This window comes from Phalaenopsis equestris, unplaced genomic scaffold, assembly GCF_001263595.1.
Source record: "Phalaenopsis equestris unplaced genomic scaffold, ASM126359v1 Scaffold000202, whole genome shotgun sequence".
NCBI classification, from domain to species: domain Eukaryota; kingdom Viridiplantae; phylum Streptophyta; class Magnoliopsida; order Asparagales; family Orchidaceae; genus Phalaenopsis; species Phalaenopsis equestris.
In genome coordinates this window covers 4614778-4625813 of record NW_018164644.1, presented here as the reverse complement: position 1 = coordinate 4625813, position 11036 = coordinate 4614778, and positions in this window count along the sequence as shown.

Below are 11036 nucleotides of genomic sequence, written 5' to 3'. Positions count from 1 at the left end.
TATATATATATATATATATATTGTATGTGTGTATAATTTGCCATCATTATTTTTATATATTAATTTTTTTAAAAAAATTGTATGTAGATACATATTATATATACATACATATTATACATACATACATATATAGATACATAAATATTAATTTATACTTGCAAAAAAAATTGCATGTTAAAAAAAATTGTATATATATATATATATATAGTCAAGTCGTTTTCTTAAAATATTACAGTTTTTAATTAATCATTATAAAAGAAGCAATATTAAGATGACAATAATATATTTTATGTCTTAATTGCTGTATTGCATTAATCTTAAAGCAGATATAACTAATCCAAACCCCATTCTAATTTGACAGAGTTTATTTTAAGAATAAGTTGAGCCCTAATGATAATGAAATTATAAATAAATGATTAAGATGTGCTTTGAATGTAATTTTCTTTGTTGGAGGGAGACATTTACGATTTGTCAGAATATGTGCACAGCTTGTGGGACTCGTATTTAAAGCATATTCTAATAATTATTTTTTTAACTTAGTTGTTATTAAAACTCAATTAAAAAATATTAGCTTATTCAAAAATAGAATTTTTAAAACATTTTTCACAATGACAAGGTATTATTGGCTAATTATTATATAAGAATTAAGTGATGTTGAATCCAAATTTGTCAGCGTTCAAACCAAGGGGAAAAAAACTCATATAATATGATATGGTCATCATATTTATAAGAGGAAAGAGAATAGTAGGTAAAATTGTATGTTTCACCCCTGCTTTGTAGGGTATGTAGTACATGGTAATTCAGTCTTTTTACATGTTTGAGCCTATCACATAGCTGTCACTCGATCGATAGGCTAAAATGGCTTCCGTCGGCTCTTGTTTAGGGTGGTTAGTAGGCTCCTGATGGAATTTAGATTCAGAAAATAAAGGTTCTTAACATATGTATAGGATAATACAATTTCATAACATAGAGATTAAAGTGATAGAACTAAGAGAGTGGAACATATATAATCACAAACAATCAATATAATAGTAAGATGATTAGAAGGTGATAATAAGTAAACAAAAATCTTTAATTTGATGATTTTTGAGTACTTTTGGGTTAGTCTGCCCTTTATGTGATTCAAACTTACAATTTTACAGTTCAATGCAAAATATTGTAATATTTATTGTAAGATGCAGTTGAATCTCATCTCACCCAATGAATTTTAAATAATAATGAACTGGCAATTCTACCCTTTCATTAAAAGATAAATATGCTAAATATGCAGAACTCGGTCTTGAAAAAAAAAAAAGGTGATTAAAAGCGAATGAGACCAAAATGGTCTTTATTAAAATAACTTTTTAAACGAATTTTCAAGTCAATGTAAATGATTTTGTTAAATTTTTTTATAATTACTTTTCTTTCAGACTAGGCCTCTTGCAAGCCAACCATCCTTAATTCAATAAATTATGTTAGGCACACATCTTGCAAGCTATAGTAATTCACTATGTGTTTGTAAGTACAAATATACGCTCTTCTTTCACGATAAGGAGAATGTGGTTCTATTTTTAAATTGAAAACTACACTTGTCATTATGTAGATAAACAATACAAGAGTTTGGAAATTCAATAATAGTTGTAGTCTGACTACAAACGGTTGCAAGTAGTGATCAATGACAACTAGTGGTTGACTGCGACAAGTGGTGACAATCAGTGGTGGTCGATGGAAACCGACGACTATGAAGGTCGGTGGTCGACACTAGCTCGTAGCTATAGAGATTTGTGGTTGCTCGCCGGGTCTTCTTTCACGAACAAACTCTAGAATTTCACTACTTATTGTAATTCTATTATTAAAAGTTCATTGAGATTTGTGCCAGATAAAAATTTCTTGATGGCGCACCTAGCCTAGTAAAATTTCAATCTTTATTTTTTCACAATAATATCAATTGATGACTTCGTTAATAAAGATATGTCCCATGATTTATAATATATGAATTTTTAATTAAATAAATGATAATATAAAAATAATTTTTTCAGTTCTACATTTTTTTTTGGTCAATGAAGATGTATTTTATCATCTCATCATCAACATCATCATCATCATCATCATAGTCAGCTTTACCACAACAGCGCCACACATCAATTAGTTCCGATTAATGTGATCCCTAAGCTGCCCTAATAAATTTTCCTTTAAATAAATATTTATTGTCTTATCCTAAACTAAAAATGTTATATAGAAAATAAATAAAAATGTAGTCAAGTGAAGAATGGACTCTTTCTTAGAAGTGTGATAAAAAAATTAGATCTTAAGAGGTGTCATGTAATGGTCTTAATCCCACCTTACAATAAACAAATTCATGTGAACTTCTTCTAATTTGAAATTTTATTCGTACAAGTTTCCAACCAACTTGGATAAAAAAATATTCAAATCATGATTCAAATTAGGGTTGAATCTTTCTACACACACGTCAACAAGCTCCATGAGCTTTCGTTTTGAAATCTTCTTCACCTCATGTAATGCCAATCCCATCAATAAGGTTCCAACAAGCTCCTGCAGTGAAATCATCTTTTCATTAAATCTTGGCAGTCTCAACCTTGAGCCCCTAATGAGTTTCCGTCATAAAATCATTTGCTATTAACGCATTTTCGGTACTGTCGATTAGCCAGCCGCCTGCATGCTCTCGCTGCTAAATCCTATATCATGGTCCCATGATGCCTTCTTGAGCCAGATTTAGGTTCAAACTTGATGTTAGCCATGTTAGAGCTAAGGTGTAATTTAAATGTTGAAAATCAAATGAGTACGGAAACAATTTTTCTTGGGATAAGCTTCAATAAATATCTTATTCATTCAGTAGAAATAATTTTATCCAAAATAAGTATTTGGGAATTGTATGCTCGAAAAAATGTTCACGCCGATCTAGATGAGAGTCGACGACAGCAAGCCGGCCACATAGCCAAATGGATCGAACCAAACATGTGAAAAGGTACAGGATATACGAAATGGTGTGAATGAATACAATAATAACTTATAACTCCTAGGGACAATAATAACTATTAACTGTCAGAGATAATAATATCTTGTAAGTTTGATAAACAATAATAACTTGTAACTCCCAGGAGCAATAATAACTGGTAATTTCTATGGGAAATAAAAACTGGTAACTCACAGGGGCAACAATATAATTTTTGTACTTTTATTCTCCTATCATCTATAAATAAGAGGAATTTTTTCATGTAAGGGGACTCATGTCATTTAGGCATCGCTCTCCTTTTCTTTTGTAACAATTTTTTTTAATATATAAAATGGATCTGAGAGCCTGAGGAAGACCCTCACTTTGCCCTGTTAGGGGTAATCGCCGTGTCACTCCTTCTTTCACCCCCTATTTCTTCCACTTTCTTGGTTTCTACAATTAATTTCTTCGACATGATTTACATGACAAATTTGTATTTAACAACCTAAAAGATGCATTGATCATGGATTGGGATGTCAAAAAGAAGACGAGCAACTTCGGGGAAAAACAATTCATAGAAGCACTCTAGCAAAGTGCACAAAATGGGAGCTGACACAACATTAGATCCGCTACATTTGTTCCTCAACTTCGGCGATTTCAAAGAAATTCCTTCTATTTCCCCGTAGATCTATGCATGCTCTCTGCTTCCATATCCAGAGATCTCCTACGACTCTCCCTCATCCCTGTTGCGTTAAAACTCTTGGACCTCCGCCCTATTTCGAGAAGGCCCGACAGTGAAACAGGACAATAGTCTCTATTCTCTACAGGATTCTGCCTCCCCTAGGAGACAACACATCCATGGCAGATCTGATCCCTCAAACACCTTCATCGACGGTCCTCCGTCGGCCACTACTAAAGCACTAATCGTGGTCGCCTGATGTGGATTGTGAAGAAAAGTGGGAGCGCTTGAAGGATCTCTGCCACATGTGTCATGGCACACGTGTCGTGAGAAATGTCATTAAAGACGATTTTGACGAGCTTCGTGAATGTATCAATATCGGGATTGTGTCCGGTGATTGTTCTAAGTTTGTCAAGATTCTGCCAGCACTTGATCCTTACCTCGCCATCCAATAAGGATTAAACTGTTTGGTTTCGGTCGGCAGGTCTACGCTATCAGAATCTTCTTCATCTACAATCTCTGATTGAAATCTCCCTTTCAGTGAACAATTCTATCTACTAGGTGACCACCCAGTCAGCTAAAACAACTGTTCCCATTCTACTAGAAATTCCTCAGCCAAATAGCTCGTTGAAGCCAGTAATACCTCTGTCAAATGACTGTCTATTAGCTATATACTTCCAATGACCGTCCTTGCCTCACAAAATGTTCCACCCCTCGCTGGCCATTTCCTTTTTAGCATGCCTTCTTATCCATCTGATCGGCCCATTTTTGGCTGACCACTACTCCTGCCACCACCTGTCAACAACCTGCTTCCGGCCAGTCGCCTGCACCTTTGACAAGCTGTATGCCTCTGTTCGACCATCTCAAAATTAGAGAAGATTTACATACATACTACTCAATTCTTATATATTTGTATATTTATGTACTTACCACTCAATTCATTTGTGCTTTCAGAAGGCCACCTTCTGGCTAAATGCTGCTCCAACCGCCACCGTTGCTTCTACTGCCTCCGATCGACCACCTGCATCCAACCGGTCACCTGCATCTAGCCGGCTACATGCATTCGGTATACCATCTCAAAATCAGGGAAGAATTACGTAGATAGCACTGATTTTTTATATATTTGTACATTTACATACATACCACTCAATTTGTTTGCGCTTCCAGCAAGCCACCCTCCGACCGATCACTACTCTAACGGCCTCCAACTGACGACGTGCTTCCGACCGGTCACCTGACTCCACTCGGTTGTATGCCTCTGGCCGGGTATCTCAAAATCTGGGAAGATTTACATACACACCACGACCAACCAATTGCTTCCGGCTGGTCACCTACCTCTGGCCGATTGTATGCCTCCAACCGGCCATCTCAAAATTAAAGAAAATTTACATACATGCCACTCAATTCTGATATATGTGTATATGTTTGTTTATGCTTCCACCAAGCCACTCTCTAGTCGACCGCTGCTCCGACCACATCCGGCCGTCCACCTGCTTTTGATAGGTCACGTGCCTTCAGCCAGCTATAGGCTTCCAGTCGGCCATCTCAAAATCAAGGAAGATATACATGCATAACACTCCATTCTTATTTTATTTTCTTAGCTACAACAGAGACTCGAGGAAAACAAAGAGTTCACAGGCGTTTGCATCCAAGCCGACACTTTGGAAATTCGAACCGACCAAGCAAAGCAAAGACTCCCCTCTAGGGTGAGCAAATTAACAAGTCTCATATGGGGTGAGCAAATCAACTAACGTCAACATTCATCACTGAGCAACTATCGTAAGCAAATAACCCGATAAAGGTAAAATGCTAAAACGAAGATGAAGTCAATAGACCGATAGAAGGACACCTCAACCAAACAAATTTCAGTTAGCTGACAGACAACACAAAAAAAACCAAAGAAGACTCAGGAGAACACTATGGGGTCAAATGGAACAGGACCCTAAGAAACGCTAAAATTAAGGGAGTATAATTATTGCATTATTGTGATTGTATTTTTGATATTCAAAGTCTCTCATTATTATCGCACCTTCACTTCCAAAAAGTAGGAGACTTGGGGGCATTTATGTATGTTTAAAAAATGCCCGCATGGATCCAGATGAGAACCGACGATAGCAGAGATCAGCCGGCCACCTCACTCGATTGGCCGACATAGACAATCAATCGACTACATTGCTTGATGGACCCAACAATGAAAAGATGTCAGACATACACAAGAGTTTTATATATACGAAAATATGCCAATGAAGAGAATAATAGCTTGACTCTCAAAAATAATAACAATTGGTTACTCGCATGACAATAATAATCTGTAACTCCCATAGATAATAATAACCAGTAACTACCACATGTAATAATAACTAGTAACTCCCAAGGGAAATGATGTACTTTTCGCACTCTTATGTTTTTATTATCTATAAGTAGTAGAACATTTTTTCGTGTAAGAGGACTCATGCCATTGGGCATTCTAACCATATTAAGACATCGCTCTCCCATTCTCTTGTAACATCATTTACTATATAAAATGGGTCTAAGAGCCCAGGGAAAACCCCCACTCTGACCTTGTAGCAGCACTTTCTTGTGTCTACATGACAAATTTGAATTCAAAAAACATATTTCGTCAACAAAAATAGTTGCTATATTTATTCAATCTCTACTACTAGGGAGCATACAAAATCCAAATTTTAATTTAAACTAAACCAACCAATAGTATATTCCATAATAATAATAATAATAATAATAATAATAAAAGATTATTAAACTTCTATTTAATGTTTCTCCATACTATAATTTATGAATTGAAAATCACTTAATGGCAAAACTTGTGAGCAAATTTATTTGTCAAATTATCTCCACATTATAATATTACATTCATATTAATCAGCAGTGTTTATATCCACAAGAATGCGATAAGCATCACTTTGTTTTTAGATTTAAATATGTACGAAACTCCAAAGTTTGAACGCGTTTATTAAAATTGATTAAGAGAATAGGAAAGATTATTAATAATTTTTAGAGGGAAACACAGCATGTAATGTATTTAAGCTGAGGGGCGCCAATTTATTAAAGTATTAGGGTTCGTACTCAAAAGACGACGTCAATTCCAATTTATAAATTGAAGGTGCAGCTTGGACGGTGAATGTGATTGGTTTATTGAGAAATTCCTCTAAAATTCTACATAAATCAGTATTATATATTTTCTGCATAATATAATAAGTGAGATGGTCAAACAAGATGATAATGTTGAAGTAAAATGACAACGTGCTAAAATAATTATTTCGATAGAGGCATGTTAATAATCATTTTCTTAATATTATTAATAATTTTTAGATAAGGTGTTTAATTTAGCAGATTTTATATTAATATATATATTTTTTAACAAGTAGCTCACGAGCTAACTAATGGAGTGGTTTGAGCTTGTCCTGAACTTGCGGCCGGCATGTTTTCAATTACCATTCTAGTTGGAAAACCTTATTTAGTATGGAGGTTTAAAGTTTATGAAAAGCTAAGAAAAAAATATTCTTTTGGCAAATACTTAAATTTTTTTTAAAATTTATGTTTAAATTTATTTATGCAAACAATAATAATAATAACAATGTATAAATAACGTGTGCACAAGTGCGCACATGTATTGCACAATTTATTAATTAAATTTTTATTGATGCGTGCTAGAAAGTTTGCGACGGTAGAGAATCGTATTATCGCCTTAGTGTGGGACTAAGAATCAACACAAACTCATAAAAGAGAAAACAATTAATAATGACACCAAAAAAATTTATGTGGAAAATCAAGAAAGTGAAAAACTACAGGATTTGATCCCGTTGAAGAGTTTAGCAATAAAAAGATGATTAGAGTTGCAATTATTTGTCCCACAGGCCGAAAATGGTTACTAGGTCTCCATAATTACAATGTCGATGAGCTGATGAATTTGTTGCTAGGAACGAGAGACACTAATATTGATTGCTGGCGTCCGTTCGGTTGTGGTCGATGGTGGTTGGCAATAATCGACAACGGTCGACAGAAATTGATGGTGATCGACAAAGGTTGGCGATGGTCGATCGAGGTCAGTGGTGGTCAATACAGTCAACGACAATCAGTGTAAGTTGACGACGGTTGTCGGAGGTCGACGAAGGTCAGTGGTGATCGACAATGGTGGTGGTGCTGAACTTAGGACTATCAAAAAAGCTCGTTGTTCGCGAACAACTCATGTTCAACTCGTTTGTTAAGTATACGGGTCGAACACAAACACTTTTTTAAAGCTCAAATCATAAACGAGCTGAACACAAACAGTTCTTTGTTCGCTCGTGTTCGGCTCGTTTTAGCTTGAAGTAAAAAAAAAGTTATATAAATATTTATATAATAATATATTGCATATATTATTTACAAAATAATATATTATATATATACTTTTATCTATGTTTAAAAAGTAACAACTCGTTTGTGCAATCTTTTGCATATATTTGATACAGGTTCGAATCCAACATTTTATATCTATTTTTTTCAATTTAAGCCAATTTTGAGTCAGACACGAATATTTAAACTGAGTCGAACACGAACACACTGTTCACGAGCTTATTTCGAACACATGCAATTTCAAACAAGCCAAACACAAGCAAAACTTGAGCTCGCTCAAGCTCGACTCGTTAACAACCCTAGTTTGACTTCATCTCTTTCTCAAAGCTTCAAGCTCTTCCTTAGATTTCAAACTCTCCTACCCCTCATGAGAGGGGTGGGGCTCTACTTATTATATTATGGGTGCAATTAATGCATCAATATGAACCACTTTGAGCGGACGGCCCAGAGAGCTCTTCGATCAGACGGTGTTTGATGGAAATTTGAGTGCCTTAACAGTGTTATAATTGAGCAATCTTGGGTTCGCTGAATTAGTTTTGTCGAGATGCTCGATTAAACTATAGGCTTGTTTGATTCGACGTTTGTTTGACCTTCTAAATATGTCCAGAAAACTTCCAAGTGTGGTTTAATGATTTGATTTGAGTTTGATTTGACTTGAATAGGACAAATTTTGATATCATCGGGTCTGTTTCGTTGAGTCGATCAGTTTGACGTTAAGTTTGTTGAAATAAAAACTCTGGATAACTTTTTATTAAGGTTTGAATGTTTCTTGCTCAAAATATTACCTCGAGATTTGTGTCATGCCTAAGACTCGTGAAAGATGATGAAAATTTGTTGAGTCCATTCAATTATAAAAATTTGAAAGTGATTTCTAAATAGACAAATAGTCCCCCTTAACTTCGCCAATGCACGAGTCAAACGATTATTGATCGAAAAATTGAATTTTGGGTAGTTGATATGCATCAAACATTAATCATTAATATGAATAAGATTATGATTGGTGAGAAATATCAAAATTAAGGCAATGATGGGTGATTTGCTTGGTAGTCCTCTTAATAGAAGAAGAGATTGCGCAATCAAGAAGGTGAAATTTTTTCTTTGGTGGTTAACGACTGCCTGATGTTACTTTGCAGTAGGCATGAGACAATAGTCAACCAAGATGATATACATCTGATAATAAGGGATCTAGTTAGTCATTTTCTCATTTTCTAAAATTATGGTGACAAAATTTGGTGGCCAATAGATGTCCTATGTTGGTGATTAATAAACATTGAGTATCAATCAATGAGAATACTAGATGTTCGAAATTGGATTGTTGATTATATCATTCTCATTACATGAGAAAATATTACATGAGTGTAAAGTCATGTTTTAGATGACAATGGCTAACATACGTCATACTTTGGGCATTAATAGGCTAGAGGTCGTAGTTGATGAAAACATCAAACGTTAGGTAATTATGAACAATCAATTTAGCTGTTCTTTAAATATAATCTAGATCGATCAACTAAATTGAAGGTCATCAAATATCAAAGATTGAAAAAAATGTCAAATATCAATCAAGCATAAAAATTTTGTGATGATGTATGGCAAATGTTAAAATTTAAAAGAGAGCAGTAGTTGAAATGGTCATTTTACTATTATTATGTCACAATTTGCAGAGCTCCATACCTGCTAGTACGATTTTGTGAGTACCTTCGAAGCACATCAATATTTGTACGAGTTTCCTAGAATGAATATATCCAACCTTAAACTTCAAGCACTCTTGCAGTCAAACTCGTCTACATTACCCCGATTAATATTCCAAACTCATATAAGTTTGTTGACTGTCTCACCAAACTCATTGACAACTATACTAGGCTACACCACCGTAGTCAACAAGTGGCCCTTTGAGGCATAAAATAGAGAATTCCAATATGTTAGCACACTATTACCATCATGATAATCCACACACCAACAGTCTTGTGGACAATGAGTTCACTCTGACTTCGTATTACATGGTGTATAACCTAGTTTAATGTTTTATTCTCTAAACCCATGCACATGTACATAGGCTTCCTAGAAATAAGAAGGAAAAGGGGAAGAAATGGACCCCTCTCTCCTGAACCCTCAAATGAGTCTATAAAAGTTTCTCAGCTTCGTCTTACTCTTTCAACATCTCTCTGAGACAGTATGAGTTCACAAATTATATGTGATCACACGTCCCATAAGGATTCATTGTTCTAAAATGTGTGGTGATTAGGGTTTTCAAAAAAGCTTTTGTTCGCTAATAGCTCATGTTCACCTTGTTAAATAGCACAGGTTTGATTCATTTGCTAAGCAATTGAGCTGAACATGAATAATTTTTTTGAGCTCGATTTATAAACACATTGAACATCAACAAAGTTTTATTTGTTGCTTAAAAATAAATAATTAAATAATAATATTTATTCATATATTTTAATATTAACCTTTTATATAACATAAAAATAATTTTTTTAAAATTTATTTGGGTTGTAAAATTATAAAAATTATAAGTTTAGGTGTTAGATTTTTGTTGTATGTTTGAAAATGTCCTTAAAATAGAGAACTGGAAGATTGTAATCCCATTTCTCTAATTTAAGAAATATAAATACATTAGAGTGGGGGGTATACATGTAAATACCATAAGATTTTTCCAAGAAAAAAATCCCGGAGACCCCTTGTCTTTTATGCTTTTGAATGTAAATACACAAGAATTGGTGGTATGTGACATAAGAATTCCGTCCCATAATATAAAGTAAGAATTCCTCCATATTATTCCATATTTTTTTAATAATTACCCTAATCCCTAACATTTAATAATTAATAATAATAATTACCATGAAACCATATTTTTCAATAAGTCAAAACTATCAAATAATAGTGGCATTGTTTTTTTACCAAAGAAAAAATCAAACAGGTTTAACTTATGTTCAATTTATCTCTCTAAATGTACCTCTAAAATGTTAAAGAAGAGTTATTCTACAATGTCATATATTTTAGCAAAAATATCATCGAATTTCTTAATGAGACATAAGATATATACATATATATATATATATATATATATAT